Source organism: Chiroxiphia lanceolata, chromosome 12, assembly GCF_009829145.1.
Source record: "Chiroxiphia lanceolata isolate bChiLan1 chromosome 12, bChiLan1.pri, whole genome shotgun sequence".
Taxonomy (NCBI): Eukaryota; Metazoa; Chordata; class Aves; order Passeriformes; family Pipridae; genus Chiroxiphia; species Chiroxiphia lanceolata.
In genome coordinates, this window is record NC_045648.1 from 6824151 (window position 1) to 6851029 (window position 26879).

The window sequence follows — 26879 nt, forward strand, 5'->3', positions numbered from 1 at the left end:
CAAGGATAGGCCCTTACCCCTGGAACTCAGCACGTGAGAAGGCAGGATCATAGAATCATAGACTGGTTTGGGTTGGAAGGGACCTTAGAGATCATCCAGTTCCAACACCCCTGCCATGGGCAGGGACATCTTCCACTAGACCGGGCTGCTCAGAGCCCCATCTAACCTGGCCTTGCCCTTTTCCAGGCACGGAGCAACCCTCAGATCCCCCTCAGATAAAAACAAACCCGCAGCCTAAGCTGCCCATGTCCTTTCACACCCGCAGCACAACGTTACACCCAACAGCTCCATCGCCCATAACGGCCGAGTAACCGGGAAAGGGGCGCACTGGAGGGCGAAGCCCCGGGGAGGGGAGGCCCCGGGGGTTCCCCAGCCCTCCTGGGGAGGCAGGGCAGGCGCAGCTGGAGCTCATCCCCGAGCAAGAGCCGACCGTGCCCGCTCCGCCCGCAGCTCCCCCGGTCCCGCACGGCCCCGCTCGGGCGGCGCATGCGGGGCGGGCGCGGGGCTGGAGCGGGGCTGGAACGGGGCTGGACCGGGGCGGGCGCGGGGCGGGCGCGGCGCCGGCTCAGGTTGCGAGGGCGGCAGCCCCCGGCCCTCCTCCCCTCCTTCCTGCCCGCCTCCCCGGGCGGAGAGCACCGGCCCGGCCGCCTCCTCCGCCCCCTCCCCGTCCCCGTCCCTCTCCCTTCCCACCCGGCCCCGCTGCCAGGGGCGAAGCCGCCCGCCGGGCCCCGCGGTGAGTTTGCCCCGCTGGAGTTGGGCGAAGGGGTGGGGGAAAGTTTGGGGAGGCCCCCGGCTTGCGGGTGGGGGGGCGGAGGGGGTGGGCGCTCCCTGGGGACGGGGGTGTGCGGGAGCCCCCCCTCCCCTTCCCGCGCCCTCGCACGCTTCCCCCGCCCTTCCTCCTCCTCCTCTTCCTCGGGGGGTTTTCTCCGCCGCAACTTCGCGTGGAGCCGCTCCGGGCGGCCCCTTGTCTCCGCGTGGCTTTATTCCCTTTCATTTCGCGGCTCGTATTAGTTTTCCATCTATTTGGTGTGTTTTCTCGCTCGGCTGCTCCCCGCCGCTATTGTCTGCGGGCCGGGGCCGGGCGCGGTCCCCCCGCAGCCGGGCGGGGGTGGCGGCCCCGCCGCCGCGGGGACGGGCTGGGACGAGCCCCGGTGTGTGCCCCGGGTGTGTGCTCCGGCACACGCACCCGCCCGGCCCCCTCCCCATTGGAATTACTCATACCCCGATCTGGAACCCCCTCCAGCCTCGCAGACGCAACTTTGTATCTCAGTTTATTTCACAGAAAGTGGTCGGGGATTCGTATCAAGAGCCCCCCCGCAACACACCGGTGTTGGTGCGTGTCACCTTTGGGGCTGAGTGGCCTTTGAAGTCGGTCAGAGGGTCATTGCCGTAGGGCCTGTTCCATGCGTTCACTCTATTGCCTGAAAATATTTTTTTTTTCTTCTCGAGTGCGGACATTTCTTCTGGAGCAAATGCATGAGTTTCTGGATGAAGATTGGGAAAGGGTAGTTCTTCTTAACCTGTGAGCTGTTGGGGTTTATTAATCTACCTTCTGTGACTGTGTTGTCCCTGCAAGTCATATAGAGGAGCTGGGATTTGGAGAGTTCGATTTTGCTGACCTCTGGAATTGGTTCTGCTCCAGTGTCCTTTACAGGGCTTCATGTTAGCTGGAGCTCAAAAGTGGAAAAAAAGTGATTTATAAAAGTTTTTTTTTCATTGAAGAGTGTGCTGTACCAATTCTGTTGTGGATGACCAGACAGGGACTTGATAAAGGGATTAGAAATCCTGTACTGCTGTAGCTCTCTGTAATCTTCGTCGGCCGTAAAACTTTAGGTACTCATGGAGATATGCGATGCAGTAGAAATATGTAAAGCATGTAGCTTCAGAGCTGAGTTTAGACAGTTGGTCTGAGATCCATGGATGTCTTGTGTACTGGGAGTTTTGGCTAATGTAATCTAATCAGTTTTAAAGGGCCAAGCTACATTATTTTAGTTCGTGATGACTCTCCTCAGTCCCTCGCCGGGTGTGTTTTTCATGTTTTGCACGCCCTTGCCGAGCTATTGTGGAAAAGGGCGAACCAAGTTCCACATAGTTCCTGAAAGTTAAGGTACTAATGATTCATTTATTACAATGTTAGAGGAGGTGTATTTTTATACATAGATATCTTAGTAGTGGGAGCAATTGACATTAACCTCATAACATCTGTGCCTGTGGATAGAAGCTTCTGTCTGCACTAGAGGAGCATCCACTCAGAAGGCGCTTGCTATGCTTTGGGACACTTCCATGGTGACAGTGTCTTGTTTGGGCGCTTTAAGTTGGGTTTGTTTGCTTTTTATTTTTTTCTTCCCCCAAGCCTGATAGCAGGGTAAGAGTGCATTAGGCGAGGTGAGGATCACCTGGGCATGTGTTTTCCCTTGGCATGAGTTCAAGTGCGTACCTGTCTTCCGCGTTCATGGGTTGAGCCTGTACGTCGCCTGTCTGTCCTTCCAGCGCTGCCCGGTGCTGGGCAGACAGGCTGGCCTGGGGCTGTTGCTAGAAGGGCACGGATGTTGAGTTCTGCCAGGCAGACAGGTTTTGTAGGTAGCCTGAATGATGAGTCTCCCGCAGGTAGTGTGGATGAGCAGCGTTTCTTGACGGCGTTCCAGCCTTCATCTCTTGCCTGGCTCTGGTAGCCACAGGATGGCCGGCATAGCCCGAGAGGTGAGGACACGACGTGTTCGAAGTAACAGAGTCCAGCCAGGGACTGCAGCCAGAGAGAAAGGCAGGAGCTCGATGTTCGTGATTTACAGCTTTGCTGCATTAAAGGAGGAAAACATAGTTAAGAAGTCAAAGCTTCTCATAGGAATAGAGTTCTGCCAGGTACTGTCCGATGATGGATGTTTTTAAAACACAGTCTGTGTAGGGAAGCTTTGAGACTCAGGCATATGCAGAACTTGCTACTAATCTCTCAGCAGGATATACTCGTGAGTAAGCCATGTTCTGGTCTAGGGTACGCCTCTGTGCTAAGAGGAGGATTAACTACTGTTAAAAGAATCTGGTTATTCCATCCAAAGCATGAATTAAGACCGTGGTCAATAAATTAGACTAGAGGAAAAAAACCTTGGTAGGTTTGTTGGTGGTATGCACAGGCTCAGGTGTTATAAGGGCAGTAGGTACTTTCATGTAATTTTCTGCTGGCATAATAAGTTTTAATAAATAGCTGCTTAACAAAAAAATCATTAGTAGAAGCTGCTGGGCCTGCTGTACCTATCTCTTTTCCACATCCTTTCCGGGACACCAGTGTATCAGTTTTCACTGCCTGGTATTTGGTGGCCATCCACTCACCAATAAAACTGACCTTGAAGCAGCTTGGAAGCTTTTCTGCTTATTACTGTAGCTGGTTATCTCTGCAATCTACTTGAGTGCTATTAAATGCTATTTCTATAGGGGTTCCCCACACAGGCAATAAATAGCCTGAAGTCAGCTAAACCACACAGCTGATTAGTATGGAGGAACTGTTTGGTTTTTGCTTTGCTCTACTGGTGGGAGGTAGTGGTAAGAAATAAAAAACTTGAGCAAAAGGCTAGATAGTCCAGGAGGCCATAAAGGCACGATGTACCCTCTCTGAATGGTTGTGGGCCCGTGTTTTACCGGTCTCCTGGACGGGGCGTTGGCAATTGGTGTGGTTTCCAGCTGGAGGATAACTCCTATTTGCAGGCACATGAGAGGCTGGATGTGGAAAGCACCTTGCAGTCTGCAGCTTGTGATTACTGGGTGCTGCTTGGTGCCAAGTGCTCATGCGCTTGCTTGCATTGATCACCTGTAGGACAGATAAAGGTAATGAATGACGTTGAGAGGCAGGTGATATCTCTGGGTGTAGACAGAGTTCTGCTTTGCTGCTGTGGGGTTTGCCATGGGGGATATAATCCAGTTGGAAGCCTGATTCAGGGCTGTCATGTACCACCTGGACATTCACGGCCAGGAAGCACTGCACTTTTTCTAAACCAAAACTTGTTGTTAGGGTGTTAGATATAATGTGGTTTTTGTGAATAGCTTAGTCATGCTTCACTTTTTTTCTCCTCTAAAACAGCTGTCAACAGTCTCACTGTGGGGAGGGAATTGGCCACTCCTTGTACTTACTGAATAGTCAAACACTTCAGCCTGGCTTTGCACTTCTTAGTGACTTTTGGAAACAAAGCCGTGGATGTGGCACAATGGCTTCTTTTTATTTATTTATTTATTATGCCTGCCTTTCTCCCTTGCAAATGACCTTTATGTAGATCTAGAAGGCAAAGCACATCACTGGGAGTTAGCTGGTTAGTTACTTCAGTTAGTGATAAGAAAATATGATGGCAGTGCTCCAGGAAAAGCAGCTATGCTGGGAACTTGTTGCAGCAGTCAAGCTATACAGATCTTTTTCAGAACAATATATTCCTATATACTTACGGTACTTTGTCACGGAAACAGGGTGACTCCTCTCTTTATGTCTACATGATAAATCTGCTGCGACGCCACAGATCTTGTAAACAGTTTATTGCCCTTCCAGAGATGGCTGGTGGAGATGTGCAATAGGTGAAACTTTCTCAGTGTCATTCTAAACTTGAACTGTAATTTTGTCCTCTCATCTCCTTTATGCATTGGTGTAGGTGTAAGCAGCCTCTTCTAGTTCCCCAACTGGGCCATGCTGGGGTTTGTGGGTCTGTTCAGCAAAACAGGCTGAGAAATGGATCCCAGTTAAGAATACATGAATTTTTTTTCTCTACAACTCATAGCTTGTATCAGTTCAGAAAAAAGATCATTCTTCCCCTGCATGAGTTCCCTGACTCGTGTTCCACAAGCAGCTGCTGTAGCAAAGGCTCAAGGAGCTCAAGCACTTCCAAGGCTTCCACCAGGAGACACTTACAGCCTTGGAAGTGCTTTTTCGATTGCAAAGTCATTTGACTGTGGTGCCCATCCCTGTTTTATAGCATGTGAAGATGACATGGGAGATAGATGTGTTCTTAAGATAAACCAGTGAGTTAAAAGTCAAAATGTTTTCTCTTTGAGTTCCCTAAGACTGCAATTATTTCTATCGAGAGTGAAGACACTTCTCTGCAAAGTAAGTTCTACCATTCGTATAATATTTTTTTTTTATTTATTTTCTTTATAACCAGTTTAGGTAGGCTGCTACATTGCTGAGGAACAAGAGAAGAAGGTGTAATCACAAATATTTTTAAGTAGTCAACAGTCCTTAAAAAGTATGCAGTGTGATATCTTCCAAAATGTAAGCTTTAATCCTGTTGTATCTGTAATGTATCAAGTGTTGTGACATGGTCAAGCAGTCTAACAAGGTTATCTTTTTATATATGTATATGTATTTATATATATATATATAAAAATTAAAAAACCCAAACCTAAAAATCATGTGCCAAAGAGTTTATTGGATGACTTTTATTATGGGTGAGAAAAAGCTTAATTCTTTGCTGGCATAGCAATGTAATTCTCACAGTCCAAATGCTGAACTATAACAAAGGCACATTGGGACATTCCCAAATAATTGCACATGAGACTAGAGAAAGCGTGAGGACAAAATACCCCTCAGACTACTCTCAGCACCTTGTACAGCATTTGTGTTGAGGACTTGAAATACAGTATATTCCAAACATGGTTTTGTTGTGAGGTTGGGTTTGGTGCCTCTGGGCAGCCTCCCGTGGGGTCCTGCAAGGACTGCTGGTGGTGTGGGCCTTGTGAGCTTCCAGGGTTTGTGGAGGACCTTGATTCTGGCCTTGGCTGCAGCATCCAGAATGGTACTTTTTCAGGGGTGAACTTGTAATTCTGTAGCAGTGGTTCATTTGACAGAGTTAATTTCCTGGACTACTTGTATTTTTCTTGACTGTCCTTTCCATAAAGACTGGGAATTCACTTTTATATTTCTTCAAAGTGATCCAGTCTCTTCAGTCAAAAATTTTTTATTTTTGGTGATTCTATAAGTTGTTAATAATAAATAATATTCCCATTTGGCTGCTCTTGTCTTTCCAAAATGGGTGATAATTTTTTAACTAGTCATTGTGGCAACTGAACTGTCACAGTTTTCTTGCAGGTTTGATCCTTGCATGAGGTCACCTTTGATTTCCTTGAAAATTATGAGCTAGTGACTGATTGCTCGTTGGATCCTGTGTAGTTGCTCTTCCGGGATACTGTTTAAAATTTATGAGCACAGGTAGTTGCAAGTGATCCATTGCATCTTGTTTCAGGCACTTCTGAAATTTTCTGATAGACTATGCAAAATGTTTAGCATTTGCCAGAGTAGCTTCTGACTGCTTCTAGTCTCTGTTGGTGTATTTTCTTGGCTACGTTGAGGTGACTGATCTACGTTTCACAGAAGTCACTACTCTTTAGTCTTGTTGCTGAACCGTTTGTAACTTAATGTTACACTTGCAAAATACATGGTGAGACATGTCCCCAAATTGTTTTTTAATGTGAGATGTTATTTGCAGTGTGACAGCACCGCTGAGATTAGCCTGATCCAGTGTAAAAGGAAGGATTTAAGGATTTTCTTCTGTAGCAGCTACTTTAGGTTTTCTTTCTGAATGCAAGGGAAAAGAAAATAAGTGCTGAATTACTTATTTAATTATGAGGCTGAATTTTGGTGAGACGTTTTCTCTGTGAGCATGATTTAGGGTGATCATCTTAAAGCAGAAGGATGTAAGTCACTTGATGATGATGTTCAGAACTGTGTTAAAAATGCCCAGTATGTCATGTTTGAGTCCTCTGTGCTTTTTATCACCCGTGAATAATGAATTGGAGCAGTAAGTTACGTTAAAATCCTGTGACATACTTTGTAGCTTCAGTCTAAACCGTATGGGAGGTTTCTGGCAAAGTTACTTGGGAAAGTAAATCTTTTCCCGACGTGCCTCTGCCCTCAGTGGTGTAACTGTTCTGTAAGTCTGAGTGCTGCAGTTAATAAAACCATTACAAACAAGGATTTTGGCACGGAGCAGTTGTTCTAAACCAGAGTGTCTTCAGACTCAAACTACTGACTCACCCATTCTTTTTCCATGGATTAACACACCTGGCATGTGTCACACACGGATACTGGCCGACCTGTTGTGTTCTTGTAGGTGTCCCTGTTTTCTGCTTAGGGAAAACTGAAGTGCGAGTGTGAATCTGCAGGGCAACCTCCTGCGGTTAAAACCCTCCTGATGGAAACTGATGCTGGGAATGGATTTGTCCAAAGACTCCTTTTGCCATGTCCCTGATGCTGCTCTGTCCCTACCATGTATTAGGGGAGCACAGAGCAGCTGTCTGTGTGAAATCTCTCCTTTCAGGGCAGCCATACAAAAAGCTGTGCTGGGTCCTGCTGTGGGCTCTCCAGCCTCGTTTCCTGCCCCATGGTGTGGATTGTGGGTCCTTGGGGAGGTATGAGAGCAAGGCAAGTGGTCCACAGGAGTGACTGTGAGCATGGTGGGGTTCAATACCAGGATGTGTGGCACATTTGGATTCCCAGCACGTGTGGCTATCAACATTCAGCCAAATCTTGGAATGTGCTGTCAATAGGAAAAGAGGAAAAATAGGGGATGCTGAGGTGTGAGACTGCTGTAGGGAATGAGTCTTGCTTGCTTTATGCACTGATTTCCCCCCTGAGTTTCCTCTGGGATGCTGAAGCCTTTGGTCCTGTAATAGCAGTGGGACAATGAGTGCTCAAATGGAGGAAGCAGGTGTTAAAGGAAGGGGGGAAGCGATTTATTTTTTGGGGGGGAAGGGGAGACAGGATGGCCAGATTTGACCCTTATACAGAATTATTTCTTTTGCCTCATGATTTTGTGCACAGGATGCTTCCTGATTGCTGGACCCACAAGTAAGATGGCAGCAAAACTGGGACTTATCCTTTTTTTGAGTTGATATAACTTAGCCAGCTGAGGAGTGAGGCTTACGTGATGTACCTCTGACGTTACGTGATGGGTTTTGTTGTTTTGTTCCCTGACAGCACTGGACATCTTCAAGTCTGCACTTTGTACTTGGGAGAGCTGGTTTTTTAATTGTTTTAAAACCAAACTGGAGATGAATGAGTTTATGTGTGACCTAGATTAAAACAGTTTCTGTAGTCTGATCTTAAGGTCTGAGTTGGTGCAGAGGGTGATTCTGGAGATAAAAGTAAAACACACTGGCTCACGTGCTGTGTAGCAGATGTGTTTGCATCTGTAGCTGAAAGACTTCCCATCCAGGGAGTAATGACAACACTCCATTTTAGTGGGGTTTCCAGCCTGTGCAGGAGCTTCTCTTGAACATGGGAGTCAGTTTTTCCATCACTGAGTGTTTTGCAGCCACTCCACCCATTTTTGTGATGAGTGATCGTCGTCTAAGAGCACAGTGGAACACAAGAGATGGTGAGCAAACCTTTTGTTGCATTAAATGTAAATGTTTATAGTTTCTCTTCTCCTAGCAGCTGCAGAGAAGGTAGGTTGTCTCAGCTGGGTAGAGAAATAAAAGACTAAACCCCTTTTATGTGTGCTGTCGTAAAAGACAGTCTTTTGTAATAAACATTCATTTCACAAGGTCTAGGTGTCTCTTTACTTTTTTGTGTGATTCGAGGTGAAACATTGTTGCACATGTTTGTTAACTGCAGGTTTTTCTATATTAAATAATGCAGATGGCAACAGGAAAACAGATATACACGTTTATCCTCAGGCCCACTGTGACAGGATGCTGAGGGTTATGTTGGTACCCACCATGTTGTTGTGTTTGTGTGCTGGTGGCTGCTGCTGTCTTGGTCACAGGAGCATGAATCTGCTTGTGCAGTGGGGGCTTGGGAGTCTCCAAAGTCTGGAGCTGCTTTTCCACCCTGGCCAGAGCTACTAAATAATTTTGGAAGAGTGTTTTGGCTATGTAGCCTGAAGAAGGGTGTGTGTAGCACGGAGGATGAGATTTGAGCACTTAACTAGTTTAAAAGTGATTTTAACTGGCTTAAAAGTATGTTCCAGAGCGGGTGCCTTCGTTGTTTCTCTCTAACATGCTGGCACGGAGTGAGGTGGTGGGAGCAGATTTCTTGAGTTTCACAGTTAAAACAGGGCTTTGATCCCTGTTTTCATGAGTAGTATATTATGCTAGAAAAAGAATAAGTCATTACTTGAAGAGCTTACAAGTTAAAACTGTGGATAATAAATATACTTGCATGGCTATTAAGAGGATTAATTGTTTGTGAAGTGCATCAAAAGTGGGAAAGTTAAAGAAGTACTTAAATGGTAACTGGCTGTATGTCACATAGGTCTTGGAAATTTGCTTCTCCCTCCTTCCAGTCAGTTTACAAGCTGTGTTTGTTGATTGGTATGAAATTTCCTGTCAGTTTCATGCTTTTCTGTGTTTTAGGAATTTTAGCAAGGTACTACTTCTTCAGATATGCCATCTGAAGAGAAAACGTTTTACCACCTCAAAGGTAAATTATAAAAGTGACATGTTTCCTTCTGCAGCTGGAATTGGCTCTATTTAAACCACGGGGTTTAGTGCTTAGGCCTCCCTGGTTTTTCCTTTATCAGATTAGCTGGGATTTTGGCAGGACTTTGTACTGCTTTTTCTTAGCCAATCCACTTGCATGTGAGTGTTCAGTAACTTTCTTGCTTTATAATCTCAAAGTTCAGAAGTCATCGGGTTGTTTGAGACTAATAAGAGATCCTATCCCAGCAACAGCTTATGGAGGGTGGAGAAAAGGAAAACACTTGACTAAGTAGAGAGCAAGTTTTGAAATGAAAATTCAAGACTACTTGAAGAGGATGGAGGACTTGTGGCAAAGAAAGTGCTTGAAATTGTGTATGTCTTTCTGAAACTGCAAAACATGAGTGTGCTTTTTTTACCCTTTCTTTACTGGATTGTTTGCAGGACCCATCCTCTCTGTGATATCTGTTAATACATGTTATGTATGTATATATATATGCATATATGATAGATGGCAGATAAATAGCAAAGAGTTACTTTACAGTTGCATTATATAAAGATCGAACATTTGAAATGCCTAAAATGGATAAAACTTATCAAGTGGGTGTAAACTGATAAAGTTTTTCGTACTCTGCTTGGAAGAGTCTTCATTTTTTTTTTTCCCCACTCTCCAGGGACTAATTTGTAAAATCTTTGCCAATTTTGACAATAAACCTAGTCTGATCAGTGCTTCTGACAAAAATTAGGAAAGGATAATTCTGTTTGTATAAATACTTGTGTGCATTTATGCCTTGGGCTTGTGATATTTCAGCGCCAAGAGAAACTTAGGCCGTTTTGGAGGAAATGTACTTTAAGCCTTGTTAAATTTTTTCTTTGGATAGGTCCATCACTTGCTGTTTGCAGTGAAGGAAATAAACTGTTTTCTTTGTAGGAATTTTTTTGACTCTTAGGTAAGTCTGGATCTGAGCCACCTGATACCGTGAGGGTGAAGGAGAGCTGGTTTAGCATTAGATGGAAGCTGGGATGAGGAGCAGGAGCTGTTGTGGTGTGGTTGTGTTAACGTGGCTGGAATGCTCAGCAGAGCGACGTTTGAAACTTCTGCACAAGAGATGTACGACTCTGTCCAGCTGGGACCTTGCTGCTTCTGGCTGGTCCTCAATAAAAAATGCCCATGATGGGGAGGAGAGAAAGAGCTGTTGGGATGCTGCTAGATGAAAGCCTAGCAGCCATGGGGAATTTAGGAATACGCCCGAGCTGGGGAATGCATTGCCGAGCTCTGGGAGTGTGCCTTCCAGCCAGGGAGAGTTGCAGGGTGGTGATGGCATGGACCACCCTGCATGTTGGGAACTAATTGTCACCTCTGCTTCTTGCTCAGCCTCAGTGTTGGTGAGCAGTGCCTCATTCAACAGCAGCCTTTTGGATGTGCCCTGGGGACTAAGCAGTGTCCTGCTTGTACCTTCTCCGTGACTTTAGCAAACTTGAATTCACTGCTTAGTGATGCTCAACTCCTAGTGCTGTGCCAGGTTCTGGGTGTAGCTGCCTTGGTCAATGTCCTTGTCCTGGACAAGGATCAGAACAGACATTGCTTTCTGTTTGCCTCTTTAAATTACACATGTCAACTCCCTGATGTCTTTTACTCAGAAAATAAATCTTGTCTGATACATTCAACCCAGAAAAGTGCTTATATATCCAGCAGCCAGGAAATTGAATGAGTCCTGATCTATTCTTAATTTCTTGTGTTTCCTGTGGTTTTATTGTTTGTGTTACCAGCCCTAATATTTACATACTTTTGAATGAGCTTTTCTTTTTTTGGAATATACTGCTTTGTTTGTATGCCTTGCAGAACAGGTTCTTCCATTTTTTTCCCTAATAACCAAACAACTTACTTTCTCAAAGGAGTAGGAGAAAAAAAAAGGAAGATTATAGGAAACACCAAAGGGGTTATCTAAGAATAGAATTTTTTTTTTGCTGATGATATGCTAAGACTCATTCGAAACTTGCATCTACCCTTCCAAATGTCCTTGGGCTCTTTTAGAGCTTTTTAAAACTTCTTGCATGTAAAATTAAGTGCCTGTGGGTGCTTGATCTGAATAGCAGATGCATTTACAGTTGACAGATGCAAAGGTGATTCTATGAAAAATGCTTGTAAGAACAAAACTGTAGTTCCCACTGAAACCCCAAGACATAAGAGGACAAAGTGGTGGAGTCTGCTGTGTTAATGTTTAAAAGTAATGCTGGTGAGTGTTGTCCATCTGTATCTCTGGAATCTGATGTAGTCTTTTTTTTCTGCGAAGTAAGGAAGATTTCACAGTTATATTCCCTATCTTTGTTCTGGATGTGGAGGAGTAATGGAGCTGATGTTCTTCCAGTGGTCTGTCCCTTGGTACATCAGCCGGCTGCCTTTTCCAAGGATATTTGCTTTCCTTTAATAATCCTCTAGGAACTAACTTGAAATTGCAAATTTTTTTTAAAAATAAAGTGTTCCTCAAAGAATTTATGATCAGTCTTCATTTGTGGGTATTACTGTTCTGTGTTGAATTTCCAACTACTCTTCAAATATATATTTCTTTCAAAAAGTAAGACAGAACTTCAGGACGTTTTCCTTTCAAATCTGTTCTGCCTGCCGTGAAATAAAACCTATTTGCACGTTGATGAATAGTGGCTGGGAGGCCTGTCTGGTTCTGCAACAGGATCCATAAATAGCATTAGTGTCTGGTTTACTTTGGGAAGGAAGGTGTCCCGTTGTGGCAGTGGCAGGAGGGGAGCCTTGCACTCACTCCCAGTAAAGTTGCCCTGTCTGGGCAACGTTCACCAGCACGAAACTTTGAGAAACACGATACAGTGTGTGTGCTGAGATACAGAACCCCTTTGAAAGCTCAAGCAAGTACTGACATTAATAGAAATGGGTAATACTGGGCTTTTTATTTTCTCTCTACCTCTGCTGTGGGCTCAGAGAGAACTTCGAGGGTCATAATGCTGGTGTGAAAAAATGCTTTCCCCATCACCCTTCCTATCTCTTGCTGCAGGGAGCACCTTGGACATGCAGAGCATGTTGTTGCATGTGGTCCATGTATAACGCTCCAGTGTGTTTGAGTGGATGGGACCAAGCTTGGAGTAGCTGTTCTAGTTGCCAGACTGGATCTGGCAGCTAATTCTCAAAACTGTTGGGTCTCAGGATTGAGGTTTGGAGGAGTGCCTCTGAAATGTACCCTTCCAACCATTTGTAAGGATATTTTCAGGTTTGGTCTTTGGAGTGTTTGGATTGTAGAACAGTTGCTAAAGGAGAAGCTGTCTTCTGTGCTAGATTAAGAATCAGTTTATTCTGGAAAATGGAAAGAAAAAGTCAGGTGGTTCAGGGATGGCACAGCTAACCATCTCTGGTACCCCAGGAGCAATCGTGTGCAAAAGGGGAATGGCAGGTAATTAGCTGGAAACAGATGAGGCTTGGGGTGCTGGTATCCTGATTGGGTGACAGTGGGCAAAATGGAACCACACTAAGTTTCAGAACTGAAATTAAAAAAAAAAAAGTTTAATTTTTGCCCCCTTAACGAAGGCGATGGTAGAACGCTCCCTCGCAGCGTGATATTTTCCTTTTCTAAACTGCTCGTGGCATGGTTATTGCTGGATGTTGTGAAATGTAAATAACGCCAAGGTAGTGAACTCGGCATTCCCAGCTCCTTGGCAGTGTTTGTGAATGGAAACATCTGTCCGAGTCCTCTCTGGTTCTCTTCCCTCGCACAGCTGCCCGCTTTGAGCACGGCTCAGTGGGGGGCCATACATGCTGCAAAGTCCTGGAAACCCTCTCCTTAATTTTTCAGTGTGGACACCACACAAAATGGAGGAAAATCTAGAGGGTAAAATGTGTGATTAAATTTTTTTGCATTTGTGAGGATTGTAGCGCAAGTTGTTAAGATATCTGGTGTTCTGGTGCCAGGCTGCGACAGGGGACAGACCTGATCTCGTGCTCTTGGCACAGTCTGGCTCTTTCTCCTGGTCTTTCTTGGATTCACTCTCTGGGATTTCACTCTCAAATCACAACCCTTCACTTGGCAAATGCATAACTATTCCCTGTCTCTCAGATTATACAAACAGGCTCTGACAGGGTATAAGCTTCACTGGAAAGGACATGTTGGTTTGTGGGGCAGGAGATGGGTGATAAGGGTTAAACTGTTTTTTACATGAAATCGCCTCTTAAAGAGGAGTGGGAGCAAGGGGGGGACAACATGAAGCTGCACCAGCAAGTGCAGAGGGAGAGTAGGAAACCACCCTGGTAATTCACTTGGTGCTTTTTCTGAGCTTGGGTGAGAGATCTCAGTAGCTTTTTACTAACAGGGCATTTTAAAAAAAACCAAACAATGAAAAACCAAACAAAACCCCAAAACTAAGCAACCGTGCAAATAATGCAGGAAATACATAATGAATGTTTCGTGATTGGGAAGAGATAGTAACTGGGGCTTCAGAGCTTGAGATCACCTACAGGATGTAAATACTGTGTGAGTAGGTGTTGTGTGCCAGCTTTAGTGACAGTTTTAACTCTGAAGCAGACTTTGTAAACTTTAGATGGTGCTTTAAAGTTGTTTTCATTTAAACTGGAGAAATTGTTATGAATTTTGTCTTGATGGTGGAACTTGAAATTGAGATGTTGGCTTTACCAGGTGTTTTCATTTTTCTGCTTGCAATTTTCATCATAAATTGGGAAAAATGGACGGGAGAGGGAATGGGATGGTCTTGCTTCTTTTTAAAGGTAGAAATATCAACTTTTTTTCTCTCTTCTCCCACACCTTGTGTGTGTGGTAAAAAAGGAATGTCAGTTTTTAAACAGATTAAATATCTTTCTAGCACATAGCATTGGTTTGAAGTGAGACTGCATGGCCAGGCTTCAGTGGGTTAGGGATATATTAGGTGAATTAATACAACTGTCTGTGATGCATTTATGAAAATTCTTTTGCATGTTTTTAAAGCTTTCAGAGTTTTTTTTTCCCTTTGCTGCCAATATGTAAAAAATTATTTCTCCAAGGGAAACCTTAACTGTGCTAGCCAGGGAATAATTCTACATGCAATATATCCTGTTCTGAAAAAAGTGGGTTATTCTTAACATAAATTACATACTCAGAATTAAGTAAGATTAAAATTACAGTGAAGACAGGCTAATAAGGGTTTTACTCTGCTGAGGAATTTGACTTAAAGCCTGCATGGGAGCCTGAAGTTGAATTCAAGCTGCCAATTCAGCTGAAGTGTAAAATGCCTCCCAGTCTCAACTGGAGTAAGCTAATGCAGAGTTTTAACTGAATTACATTTCCCCCTCTCCTTTTCATTGGACAGATTTATGAAGAATTATTCTGATATTTTTATTTTCCCCTCTGAGTTGTTCCAAAAGCTAATACAAAGCATCAGTGCACAATGGAGTGGTAGATAGCAGAACGCTTCTGCAATCTCTAGTGTCTCTTCAGGACTTCCAGCTCTGTAAATAATTGCTCAAGGCAAAGGTACACTAATATTATTTGATGAACAGGAAGTCTACAAATAGCTGTGGTATTTTGCCGTAATTACATTTGCAGTGGTGCAGGTGTTGAGCCTTACCCATAGCCAGGAAAACCAGTGCTTCAGATAGATAGATTTGTAAGACCATGTGGATAAGGAGCTGGAGTGTAGGTTTGAAGGATAGTACATCAGCAAAGTTGGATTTAAATGTTTAAAAAATAAAAAAAGTTTCAGGAGGTGTGTTGCTGATGGCACTGCTGCAGTGGCTTGGCTTCGTAACAGTCAAACAAAACCATCTGAACCCTCATTTCTTCAGAAATTACAAGATACTCTTTTTTTTTTTTTTTTTTTTTTTTTTTTTGTATGGATTATGGTGGTCTTAGATTGATGTGCTGCTGGTTCTGCTCAGGAAAGGCTCCCACTGCTGTCCCAGGGCTCAGTGGTATTTGTGGATGTGGTAGTTTTGCCTCATGCTTCTTACCCCCAAACCTTTCCTTAGCCCATGTGAAGCAAAAATCCTTTTCTTGTTTGTGTTGGTGACCCAAGCAGCTTAGTGTGAATCTTGACCAGCTGGTTAGGTGACACCCTACGTCTTCTCCAGACAGTGAGAGCGTGTTAAAACACTTCATTAATACTTCACTTGAGCACTCTCCATGAGATGGCTAAAGGAAATGAAATACTAACACTAAAATTATGCTGTCAGAAATGCCTGAAACCAACTATCTTGGGAGACTGACTCACCCTGCCCTTCCTCTGGGAGCATGGCTGGATGCAGTGGGAGGGTATCCTGCTTTTTTGTCACAACTTCATGACCTTGTATCCCCAGCCCATGGGTTTATTTGGGAACAGACTGATGCAGGAGAGAAGATGATATGCAAATAGGAATGTTTCTGTGGGTGATACTCATAGTTGAAATGGTCTTGGAGTAGTTATTTTGAGAGGAAATCTTGGCTCATGTTCGTTGAGCTGAACTGCTGAGAGCAGCCTGTGATGTGGAAATAAAAGGGATGGGGAGAAAAGAAGCAGGTGGTGAGAGGATGCACGTACAAGAGAACTGGAGCACCACTCATATTATCTCTCCTAAGCCCCCTGTTTTCCCTCCCTCTAGAGATGGCTGTTATTTCAAGTGGGCCCCGAGGTTTGGAAAAAAGATCTGGTATGTGTGTGAGGAGCAAGTATGCAGAAAATTGCTGTGCTGTATGTAAACTTAGCATGGGAGTTTATAAATGAGATGTATGGTGATGTCTTCAGTTGAGTTTGACTCTGAAGCTTTGGGAGACGTAGCAAAATACTTGTGTGCCAGCCTACACAGGCTGGTAGAAGAATAAGTAAATACTTGTAAAGGATTGTCTTCATCTTGTGTTCTTGAGCACTTCTCTAAACCTTAGATGTTCTTGAAGAAATTGCTCTTCCTTAGCATAAAAAGGCAATACTTAAGAAATTTAGACAGAAGTGGTGCTGCCTCTCCAGAAAGGAGTATTAATATAAATATTTGGAGTGTCCAGTTAATCTGGTGAGATTGTGACCAAGGCATGATACTGTGCCTGTGTGCATTTACACTGTAATTATGAATGGTCTGTTCTGTGAGACAGTGTGATGGCTTCAGTACTGCCTTTTTGTTATAAATACAATGTCTTCTGGGCTGTTGTTTAAAGACTCCTTTGGAAGCCTGATTTAATAGTGGAGCTGAGTGAATAATTCAAAACCTTTTTATCAAGTCCTTGTTTAAATTCTTAAATGAGCTCACCATAACCTTTTTATGTACCCCTCCTGCATGTGTCATACAAATATTAGAATAATTGAATTTTACTAGTGCAAATGTTTCTGTGAAGCAAATTTTTAGAGCTTGATGTATGGCTGTTTATGTAAAGGGGAATGTAAAATCTCACACACCAGTGTCTATGCCAGAAACTTGTGCTGGCTTAGGGGGACGGGACCCTTTGCTTTGTTGGAGCAATCCTAATTGAGCTGATTTGTCAGATTGACTCATTTTGCAGTTTAAAAACTGAACACATGTATTTAAAGGAATTTCAGAGATATCTCTCTTTCAGGCCATTCTACAAACAGTAGCAGTACTTAGTTTAAAATATTTGCCTTTTTTTTTTTTTTTTCAGATAAGTACTATTTCTGACTCTTTTTCCTTTTCTCCCCCCTTTACATGAGATGAAACAGCACATTCAAAATGCATCTGCTTAGCATCACTGGGTAGCTTAACACAGGGATACAGACCAGAGAAAATCTATAGTCACCCTCCAAGTTTGGTCATCTCTTGGCTTGAAGTCCAGTCCAGGCTAGAGGAGAGTGTCCCAGATAGGTAATTTGGGTGGATTTAGTATGGCTGCTCACATGTATTAATGTTTGCAGACTTGCTTGTAAAAGCTCATTAGTGTTAAGTCACTTTTGAGTACTGATGGTCTTTAAAAGGCAAATAATAGCCTTAAAACCAGGATATCTGGAGAACTGGTATTCATTTGTCTTCTGCTTCTGAAGAAAAGTAGAAGACTTGAAAATTGAAAGCCAGCTTGAGAAGCAGGGGTTGAGGATTAGGTAAGCAGCTGAGTGATGCTGTATTCTCAGTGGAGAGTTGTTTAATTGGTTACAAGAATTTAGTCAAGGCTGTTTATTCTGTTTGCACATAAACCTTCTCCTGTACATGCTCTGGCAGCCCTCTAACCTTCCTGGCACCGCTGAGCCTGTGCTGCAGCTTCCCTCGGAGAGGAGATGGAGAACTCGTACTCTTTCAATGCATCACGAGTTTGCAAAGCCTGATTTGCCTGTACAGGGTTTGCTCTCTGAATTTTGGATTTCTTTGCTGATTTTTCTGAACTCTGATGAAACCACCTTTAACCGTCTAAATGTCGTTGCCATAGAACTGCCCAGGAACGTGCTGAACTGCAGCCACTGGTAATGCCTCATGGCCCTCACAATGTATGCAGAAATCTGGAATTGCAGGCTTGTGTGGCAGGGCAGATTCTTGCAGTGACAAAGAAACTACTATTGAAATATTCTGTTGCTGTCAGTTGCAGCTATCCCAAGTCTAGCAGTACAGATGCATCTGTGTATCCATAGCCAGGCCTATGAGAAACATAACATGGTCTTTGGAAGTAGGAACTTTTGGGTTTTGGGGTTATAAAGAAAACCCTGAATCCTAAACCCCAGCATGATCACAACAACCAACCTTGTATTTGCAGAAGACGGGCAGTGAAATGTAAGAGCCAAGTAAACCTGTTTTTTTTTGGCCTTCCTGAAACTGTCAGATGTGTAAAGTCATGTTTAAACTGAACAAAATTAGTTGCATCCAGCTCTATCACAGTGGGCATGGGCCTCTTGTTTGGTTTTCTTGTAGTCTGTCAGCTTGAGTGGGAAGACTGTTCAGACTTAGTGTGACTTCCTCACATCAGCTGTTGCAAGTGGTGCAGCTGGGTCTTAATCAAGCTGAAAAGGGACATCTAGTCCATGCCTCTTCATTTCCTTGTAATGCAGTGAATATGAGCTGTAATTTGCCAGTGTGGGTTCCTCAGACCTGAAAACAAACGAGAAGTTTTGGGTGGACTTTTGTGGCTTGTTTTTAATTAAATATTGGTGCAACAAGAGTTGTTTTGTGACAAGAAAGACCCAACAATCTTCCCAAACATGCGGAACAAACAGGCTATGTCTTGTCATCCCATTACGACATTCCCACTGTAGGAAACACCCTTTGTGCTTTGATAAGCTTATCCTTATTCATAGTGGGAAACTGTAAATTAACATGTGCAATTGCTTTTGTGCATGAGGTTTATAACAGTACATTGTCTCTTCAGGTTTGTGTTGCAAAGCCTGTCTGAAGATAGGTGAGCAGTATTACCCGTATTTACTATGGGGGAATCTGACACTTGGCAGCTTTTTCTGAGATACCCACTAAATCTGAGTGTTTGCAGAGTTTGCTGTAGTTTATGATTGAAATTGGTGATTGCAACAGGCAAGATTCCCACTGCAGCACAAAGTGGGGAGAGCAAATGCCAGCTGAGCTTTGCCTTGAGGGATGTGTCTGAAGAGATACAGGCTGGTGGCAGAATAGAAAGTCACTGTTGTCTCCTGATTCCCTAATTCTTTGTTCACTGAGAAGAAATTATATGACCACTGAGCAAACTGGTCAGTACAGTTTATGCTGAAGTTTTGTATGGTGTATATTTATTATAATAACCTAAAGGTGAAATTGAATCAAAATAAGCTCTGGATTTTGTTGTAGCTTGTTGCTTTTTGGTTGCATATGGATATTCTGTAAAGCAAGAGGTAATTGATCAGCCTTGTCCCTATTTACTTAAGTACCTTTAATACTTCACCCTCCACGTGGTGACCTGTGGACTGTCTTTGCTGAATCTTCATACTATGCTAGATTTGTTTATACCCTCTTTCTGCTCAGTAGAGATTTACACTCCGTCCTTCTCTGATTCAAAATGGTGCATGTTCAAAAATGCATCACTTGGCATTAAAGTCTTTCTCATTCATATAACAGTGCGTTGAAAAACAGTTTATTAGTTTTGCTTATATTGAGCTCATCTGGCATTGTCAGAGAGGAAAACAGTTAATGACTTGATGTGTGTTCGGACTGGATGGAGTAATGATGAGGTATAGCTGAGTTATTTTCTTTCTTTTAAAGCTGCATTTGATTTTCTGCTGTGGATATTTTGATTCTTGTTTATTTTTCTCCTTCATTTGGAGAAGAATAGTCTGGGAGAGGGGAAGGAAGAGGCAGGGTTTACCCCTGTAACCATCATTGTTAGCCCTAACTTCTGGTAGAGCTTTGCTGCTTTGGCTTGACCTTTTTAAACTTGAGAAATGTGGTTTTGTTTGCATTTCCATCTTGTTGCATTTAAAAACTGTTCTAACTATACCAGAGTGTTTGAACATTAATGGGGGAATGTTTTTCAGAGTCTTGATAGAATTTCCAGGCAGCTTTTCATCCGCCAAGTACTATACTGGGCTCTCTTGTGGGGTTTTGCTTGGTTTGCCTTAAGAATCTGCAAAGCAACTGTTCAAAATTGCTGACACATGTTAAGTAATTTGGAAATCACCATCCTTCTCCATTGAAGTCTGAGAGTGCTCATGTTGGCAATAAGAACAGGATCTGACCCTGAAAATGATTTGTGAACAGTCTTAGTCTTGAGACCAATTATAGGCAGTGTCTTCCCTCTGATTCTGGCTAGTTTTTCCTTAGTCTTAGGTATTCTATTTTTATTTTTTTTTTAAATATTTACTCAATCTCTTTAAGAAATATCCTCTTCTGCCTTTTCCATGTATTTTTGAATTATTCAATCACATGTGTTGTGGTGGTTTGAAAAACCTTTTCTCTCTGTGTATTTGGTGATGCCAACTTAAGAGTAAAATGTAGTTGAGTATCAGGAGAGTTAATGCTACTTCTAACAGTAATGGTAGTGGTATAATGCTTATTAATGAAAAAGCCATCATCTTCCACCTCCCTCCTCCAAACCTCTGCTTTTCAACTTTGGAGCAGCTGTAATCAGCCTGTACAACTTCCCTTCCTCCTCTCATGAATAAATCCAACTACCTTATCTTCTCTATCGGAAAGTCTTCCTTGGCTTTAACAGCCTCTGGAGGAGCATATAAAAGGGGCTTTCACTGGCTAACAGGAAGCAAAATGAATGGAGGAACTTTTGATAATGCCCCTCTGTCTGAGGGAGGGATCAGCCCGACTAAATTGTACCAGATTAGTGAATGATAGTGCTTCAGCCAGGGCCAGAATTATAAGTTTTTAATCTTGGAACAAGCAATGATTTCTTCCTCCTAAACAGTGGTCAACTCCCTCTTTGATTTGGAGCCTTGCAGTCATCCATATTCAGTTAGTTTGGGTGTGTGGTTTCTGGTTTCTTTTCTTTTTTTTTTTTTTTTTTCAGTCTGCATTCATGAGTCTCAACAAGCCTTGAGGGCTTTTTTTGGTAGCAGTGATTTTTGGTAAGACCTGTCATGGCCACATGCCATTTTTACCAGCAATTCACACTGTGCCTTTTATTTTTATGCAATAATGAAGTCTCGTATATCACAGCTTTCTTAATATCGTTCTGTCTTTTGCTGCCTCAGAGTCTTTTGCAATTAGCCCTGGGGTGATTTGGGTATTTTTTTAATAAGCAACATTTTTGGTTCTGGCCACCTTCAGCCTTACTCTGTGTGTGTGTGTGTGTGTGTGTGTGTGTGTGTGTGTATTTGACTCCTCGCTCCTCACCCTACAGCTTGGTCCAAATTTTCTGATAATCCAGCTCGGTGGGAGGGAGAAACGACTGAAAATCTAAATGGGGCAGCTTAGCTAATTGCCTTAGGCCTGACTCGTCTGCTGGATAACACTAGTTTTATTGCAGTCCAACGTGATTGACATTTGGGGAATTGCACTGGTATAATGCTGGCAGCAGCAGTGAAAAATCTGCCCTATTGTTTCTGATACATTTGCTGCCTGAGGAGCACCTTTTTGTTCCAAATAACTATCTGAAATGCAACTAATGGAGTGAATGTACTTCTTTTTCTTTAAATCACCAACTTTTCAAGTTCCTGAGGAAAAAAGTGAGAGCATTATCTTGCTTACTAAAACTTTGCCTTTTTCTGTGTTTTTTTTTCAGGCTTTTTTTCTTGGATTTTATTACTGGAAAACTCTCTAATGACAACATTGCTTAGGTAAGTGGAGCAAGGTTTTTTTCTGTGGTTTTTTTTTTTTTTTTTAGAATCACTTCCCCTATCTTAACTTCTCTGTGTGTTGTGTTGTAACGTTGAGCTGCCAGCCAGCTGTGCTGCGTGTGCTGTGGTTAAGGCTAGAAAGATGTAGTAAACAAAAGTAGGGGTAGTGCCTCTAGTATGACATAAGGATCTCATTTATTCATTTAATCAAATGAAGTGGACGTGGTGCAGAATAATGAAATACAGCTTTCATCTGCATATTACTCCATAGTCTCACCAATTTATAAAAAAATTTTTCAGGAGATGCTCTGCTTTTTTTTTTTTCCCACTAGAAAGTAAACTTGCTGGTATCACTTAATGCCATTTTATTATGAAATGGAACCTTAATACTTCCAGATATTTAGATACAGTTGTTCTTCCTCCATCCCTCTCTCTTCCCTGTTTCCCTCAACAGTTCTAGGCAGGAGTTTCTGACATGGAGAGATCAGAAAAAACTTCAGAGTTTTATATTTTTTTAGCCCAAAAGATGGAAGATCCCAAACAAATTTAGCACTCTACTTTCATCTCTAAACCCCATCTTTACCACTAAAATGCTAAATTCAAGTTGATCAGTGATTAACAGGGTTTCTGGGTGTTGATTGCAAGCACGTGGTCTTTGCTTCTTCTAAACACCTTCTCAAACCCAGTTTCTGTGCTGTTCCATAGCACAGGGACATTCTCCTGAGTGCAGATCCAGTGCCATAGTGCCTTCAGTGATGGGTGGAAGAATTAAGTGTGCTGCTATACCGAAATGGACTTTATGTTCCTTTCTCTGTGATGGAGAGAAGATTTGATTGACCTTTGATGCAAGACAAAAAGTTAATCCCCAGATACGCAGCTAATTCGATGTATTAGTTGGAATTACTTGTGATTCTGGATGAGGCCAAACAGTGACTGCAGTATTCCCACAGGAATATAATATCCTAAAATCTGTGCTGACAAAGATAAAAGTGCTGCTGCTCTTTGTAAAGTGTCTATGAAAGGGTTTTCTTTTTCTCTCTCTGCTTTCTGCTGCTGGGTCTGTAGCAGTACCCATCCTCTTTCCCTTTTCATCTCCTTACACTGGATAGTCAGTGTGGAAGCTACTGGCCTCTGTACCTTGAGATGATGGACCTCAGTGAAATAAAATTGATTCAGTCTTAAAGCAGAAGTCGTCTCCAATCTGTTTATCCCCAGTGTTTGTCCCTCAGGAGAGTGAATAGGTCTTTAGCCTGAAAATCTCATTTTAGCCAAATAGAAAAACTCCAGAGAGGCTTTTGGGTTCCCTTGAGGTTTACATTTAGATAGCTTATCTGAATGTATCTCTCTGCCATTCCTTTGCTGAGGTACTGTGAACTCAGGCTATGTGGTGTGGCATGACTTTTGTATTTTCCAGAAAGACACAGGAACTGGCTGGTGGCCTCCAAGCTGTGGGTGCTCCAACAGAGGTGGACCTTGTAGTTCTGACAGATGGTCTGCCTGGTGGTTTGCTAAACTGCAAGCTGGAGTGGGCTGTAAGACAAAGCTGGATGTGCTGGCAGCCTTTGCATTTTACTAGATCAGAGAAAAGACCTTAGCAGAGCCACGTGTAGTACGTGTCTGAGGGAGATTGTTGCCTGTGATCCATCACCGTGTTGCCCATGAGACGCTCTTGCCCGTCGCAGTGCACTTGTGGTTCCCCCATGTCTCCCTCAACTGCTTGAGGAGTGACTAATTTGCAGCCTAAGGCTGTATTTATTGATGCCACTGCCTGTCTAGAGGGTGGAGAGGACTCTGCAAACCAGGGAAGTATTTAGGCAGCAGTTTTAAATCCTTTTAACTTTGTATATTAGACACATCTATGAATATATGCAGACTGAGCTAATAAATTACCAGGGAATGGTAGTTAAGAGGAAAGGACATAATTAATTCTGTCATGTACTCTGCTTTAAAGTTGGGTCCAGAGCAGTAATGTGTTAGGTTGGGAAGGTAAACACTGTCATTATTCAACAACAAAACATGTACAAGGCTGACACTGTTTTCCTCCTTTTGATATAATAATTTTTTGCAATGGTTTGAATATCTTCGGTGGTCTGTGTTTGGAAGCCTGTTGAAGCCGTACCCTTTCTGAAGGGTCAGTACTCCTTTATTTGAATTGAGTTTTGTATTAATGCTGCTTTGCTGACACAGAACGTGTGCTGTTCCAGAAGGCTCTTACTGTTTGCTGCGGTTGGGGTGCTTGGCTGTAATTCCTGCAATATAGTTTGGAGGGAGGTATTTCTGTTTCATCAGGTGATCCCTTTTCAACTCTCCACACTGCAGTGTTAACCCAGGTCAAATGTCTGTGTAAAAAAAAAAAATAAAAAAATCCTTTTTGTGGGGATGCTGTTAAAAAGCCAATATGAGTCTGTTAAGTTGTATATCTTTTTTTTTTTTTCCCCTCCCTCTAACACCAGAGTGCAGAGAGAAGGTTTGACTACAGCATATGCAACTTTATGTGGTCCTCAAGGTTAACATGTTTGGGTTTTTTTAGTGGGGAAAGGAATATGGGGGAATCCTTGCTTTGCCTCTTAAAACATTTAAAGCTGGTGTGAGAATGATGGTCTCTTAGCTATAAGGAATAACTGTCATTAGTTGTCATGGTAAAAAGTTACATAAAGTTAACTTTTCAACTTGCATGATAACTGATCATAGGAAAATAAACTAAAGTGATTGTAGTTTCAAGCTCTCCCCTTGTTATTTCTCACAACACAGCCTTTCCCCATTCCTTCACACTTCTCATTTTAGCAAATTTCTTGATGTGTAGTTAAACACACTGCAAAAAAACAAGCAAAGAGTTCATACACCTCTTCTTGTCTTAACCGTGTTCCACACAACTCAGCCTAAATATCAGAAGATCACTTGAGTTTGCATAAGTGAAGATACACGTCTCTGAAAAGGGTTGGTGTTGTGCAACCTCTCGGTGCCTCTTCCTGTGGAGTTTTCTTACAAGTTTTGCAGTTCTGGCTCTTCCAGCAGAAGTCTTGGGCAAAAAACACTCATGGAGACACCAGTGGAATAGCTGATGCAGCTCAGCAGCCACCTCCTAAAATAAATGGTGGAAGGTTGCCTGTTTCTCTTAGCAATATTTTCTTTGGAAGACAAGCATCTCCTCAACATGTCCTTGGCTCTCTGTGTCTCCCTAGCAAACTATAGCACTGAATACTCCTCCTTCCACTGGTCACAGCTCAATTTAAATGTTCTTGATTAAAACTATTTCTGTGCTCCTTCAGGGTTTATTGCTTCTGATTGCAGATAGCTTGCAAAACTCCCAGGAGTTCAGAGCAGAAGGGAGTCCTTCCTTTGTAGGGATCCAAAAGAAGTTGCATGTTGTCAACTTGCACAAGATCTTTCTTCAAAGTATGAAAAGTTTTTTTTTTAGGGGGAGGGATCTGTTAGAAAATTATTAGCCCTTGGTGGGTGGCATGAGCAGCATTGGCTGGAGGGGCTATTGTTCTGTGGTTCATGTGCTGTTTATTTTGCAGCCAGTGATCTTTTTGTATTGCTGAGGCAGATGGAGGGATTCCCAGTTCCACAAGTATAACCCTGGGAGAGATTAGTTGGTTTTAGGTTTCACCACTTGGATGATGAGGTTAGCCTGAGACAGAGATGCATCCCTGTGTGTGGAAATGGTCTTGGCCCAGATCTTGTCTGGCGATGTAAAGCCTGAGAAAGGACCAAGAGGTCAACTTCAGCTTTTTAAAGAATGTGATGTATGTTCATCTTGTGGCATGCATGGACTGTGCTTTTTTGTTTCAAAAAGGGTAAAAAATTTAGTTACAAACTCATGTGTTTTTTTAAAATGCTCTAATTAGAGCTACAATTAGCTCTAAAGTAGAGCCTACCTTACAGCTACATAAATATTTATATCTGTGATACTGAAACACTAATGATAAAGAATCCCAAGGGGGTTTTTTCATAGCCACAAAGCGAAGAACATTTCTCTCAGTCTCTGCCTCTTAGCACCTTTCTTCCACTTTACCTGATTCCCTCCTACCAAGCTAAGCAACATCTTAAATGTGAACACACCAGGGCTTCATTTTTTTTTTTTTTATCAGTAGCAGTCTTAAGTAATTACTCTGCAGTTCTAATACTTCTTACAGAAGTGAGCTCCTCTGCTTGTGTCAGTTAGAGGTCTGGCATTTTGATGGTGTGTAGCAAACTGACGCTCTGAAACAAGCTAAAATGAACAGAAGCTTGTTTCCTTTTCACTCACATGGGCACTTACTCACTTCCCCATCTGCTTCGACTTTGAAGACTGCTGAGGTTCTTCCTCTGTCTGACCCACTTGGCATAAGCTAGAGAAGATTATCTTTCTTCAATAGCCAAGTTTATAGGGCTTCAGCTTGTTCGTAAATAATCCTTAGAGTTTTCAGTGCTGCCTTTCTTCTTCTTTCCCCTTCAAAACTGACTTGCTGTCGTTTGTGTACAAATTGGGGAAATGCTTTTTCAGTCTCTAGATAGAGGGGAGAGTTGGTGCAGTCACTAGGCAAGAGGGCGTGGAAAGTGCACTGAGGAGGTTTCATAAATATCCACAATTTAAAATATTTCTTTTGTAATTTCTATTTGTTGTCCTAGAAAAAAGAGAGAATCATCTGTAGAGATCTTTGCTCTGCTGCTCCTTCTACGAGCGCAATTCCAGAGTACAGTCAGTATGAGACAACACACAGGACCTGCATGTAGAGAGGCATCTTTATAGAAACATGGAATTTTTTAATGTACTTGAGAGAAGGACAGAGTGTTGCTCTGTCTTTGCTTTCACACTTGAGTACCTGCACCAGTAATTGGTTTGCATGTGTGAATGGTTATTTTAGGGTTGCATTAAAACTCACTTTCAGCTTTACTGAAGGTAATTTCTTTTTAATCTGAGATGGAAAGTTGCAGTGTGGCTGTGTTTGGGCTGTTGGGTTACAACTGTGGTACATGTGCAACTCTTAAATACTTTGGGACTCTCTGCATGCTGGAGGTGATCCTTTCTCCTGTTCCCATACAGCTGCATGCTGTGCCATAAGCGGTTTTGTTGTGTAGCTATCAATAGTAGAAACAGATGCAAGGTTTTCTAGAATAGACAGTTAATTCTCCTAATCTGCCTTAATTTTAAAATTAATTTTAGTATTATCTGAAACATAAAAATCCTCAAACCTTTCTCTTGAGTTTTTGTACATCCCAGTCAGGTGAGTCTAACAGAAACTGACTTTCATCTAAGTTCTGAGCTCACTACATTGGATAAATCTTTGACTGTGTTTGTAGGTGCAAATCAATAATAACAGTAACAGAATAAATATATTTTTTATGGCTTTTCCTTAATAAGG

General features: G+C 42.7%; 1 protein-coding gene across 8 annotated transcripts in view; it reads left to right on the top strand.

Annotated features, from left to right (window-relative positions):
• Positions 1 to 635: 635 nt before the first annotated feature.
• Positions 636 to 26879, top strand: part of AKAP13 (A-kinase anchoring protein 13) — a 209988-nt gene continuing 183744 nt past the window's right edge. For 5 of the 8 annotated variants that reach the window (XM_032699848.1, XM_032699849.1, XM_032699854.1 and 2 more), the window contains exons 1-2: positions 637 to 733; positions 21477 to 21531. The gene's annotated coding sequence lies outside the window, so the exon portion shown is untranslated. Of the gene's footprint in view, positions 734 to 21476; positions 21532 to 26879 lie in introns of all 8 variants that reach the window. The other 3 variants (XM_032699851.1, XM_032699853.1, XM_032699850.1) reach the window with 1 other exon arrangement.